Source organism: Condylura cristata, unplaced genomic scaffold (assembly GCF_000260355.1).
Source record: "Condylura cristata isolate star-nosed mole 26May11 unplaced genomic scaffold, ConCri1.0 scaffold00015, whole genome shotgun sequence".
Classification (NCBI taxonomy): domain Eukaryota; kingdom Metazoa; phylum Chordata; class Mammalia; order Eulipotyphla; family Talpidae; genus Condylura; species Condylura cristata.
The window spans coordinates 7,637,487-7,639,387 of NW_004567116.1; the positions used below are offsets into that span (position 1 = coordinate 7,637,487).

The 1,901-nt window shown below is 33.4% G+C and overlaps 1 protein-coding gene across 1 annotated transcript in view; it reads left to right on the plus strand.

The window, feature by feature from the left end:
• Nucleotides 1-1,901, plus strand: part of LOC101632346 (olfactory receptor 4C45-like) — an 8,135-nt gene that overhangs the window by 5,441 nt on the left and 793 nt on the right. The window lies entirely within an intron of this gene.

Genomic DNA, 1,901 nt, shown 5'->3' on the forward strand with positions numbered 1-1,901 from the left:
CCTAAAACAGCCAGTGAAACTGAAGTGAAATTGCAGTGAAACTGCAGTGAAAGTAAATCCTATCAATGGAGATTGCCTAACTTAAAACAATTCATTCTCTGAGCAAATCCACACTGCTATATGAACCAAAATAAACAATAATGCCAATGATGAGGAAGGTATCCTGAAAGGTGAGAACTATACCGTCCCTTCTTTTGGTTCCTACAATCAATTTTCCAGTTATGACAGCTGCCCTAGGAGAAGAAAGCAGTATCTGTGCTCAAGCTAAAATCTGAGGACTCTGCTCTCAACTAGATCTAGGTCAGTGGTGACTATTTTCTTTAAATTTTAAGCTAATTCGCTGCAGTTGGCCAAATTATTTTCACTGAAATACTTCTTGTACTTTAATCTGCAAAATGAAGTTTAGTCATTTTCTTTAAAATTAAAAATTTGAATACAATAAAATGAAAATATCAATGGAAAACTATATTGGGGAAATTGTCAGACAAGATGCTATTGAAAACTACAAAATTTGTGGGTATTTATTCTTCACTAACCAGATTGATTCTACAGACTTCTGTTTATACAAGTTTAAAATTCTCTCCTGAATTTCCATGTCACTATACTGATTTCAAAATTAATCCATTGATTGATTAACCTCATAGTCACCGTAATGTCTTTGGGAGCCATGAATAGAGAATAAAAAAATTATAGATCGAATTTATTAAAGTCCAAGGGGATTTTTGTGAAGCTCTGAAGTCATAATAATGGCTTCTGTGGTCATATAGTTTTACTAAAAATATATGAGTATATTTTTGGCAGGTCAGTGGAGAGAAGATAAAAAAGGGAACAGGAGATAAAATGTTTCATAATCTTTTGTACATGGATTCCATTTTGAAATTCATTTACAATCACAGCCTATATTCAATATTTCCACCAGTTGCTATAAAAGCTTTAATTTCATTTTGATTGATTAAACTAATATCCGATGGAAAAACTCTACTTCTGCAGTTGACTAACATATCTCTCTTGTATATAAGAAACTCAGGGAAAATTCATGACAAATTCACTCTACTTATAAAATGTAAGTATGATTAGATAGCAAATCCAAAGCATTATTCTATCCGTTTAAAAGATCAGTTTCTCAGAGAATTCATTTAAGAAATCTTGAAACTCTGTAGGGTCCTATATTCCAAATGAAAAAACTAATGAGTTATCCAGGACTGTCTTCAGAAAACATTCTGAATAAGGAAAATGAAACTACACCTGATCTTTCTCTGTATCTGTGTGTATATTCATTTGACAGGAAGGAGTAACCTCACAAAAAAAGTGTTGGGTGACATAGTAATGCTTGGCAACTTCATATTTCATGCAAAGTGACTTTTCAAATAACATTGTGTTTACACAAATAAATACTTATGCCTATTAATAAGCAGGTAAAATTTCAAAATAATTCCATTGATGAATTTGTCCCAAAAGTGCCATTTATTACTTAGAAAGCTTGGATTCAACAGTAAGCATATTCATAGTAACACCTTGTTTTTATGGTGCTACGAATTGTCAATATTCAGTTAATATCAGTTGGATAAATTTTATTTCCATAAGTCTTCCTTATGACTATCTTCAAAGTACCTGAAGTGCGTGGAAGAGGTAGTAGGACCAATCCTGGGAACCAGGTAATGGGATATATTGATACTGAAATGTCATCACTCAGAAACAACTGTGATCTTTCCAGATGGACCACATGCTCACTTACCAAGCTGATACTATGGAAAAGATTAGCAATGTAACTGAATTCATCCTACTGGGCTTGACCCAGAATCCAGAATTACAAAAAATCGTACTTGCTGTGATAATAACCGCCTACCTGATCACACTGACAGGAAACCTGCTCATCTCAATCATCATCTTCATCACCCCAG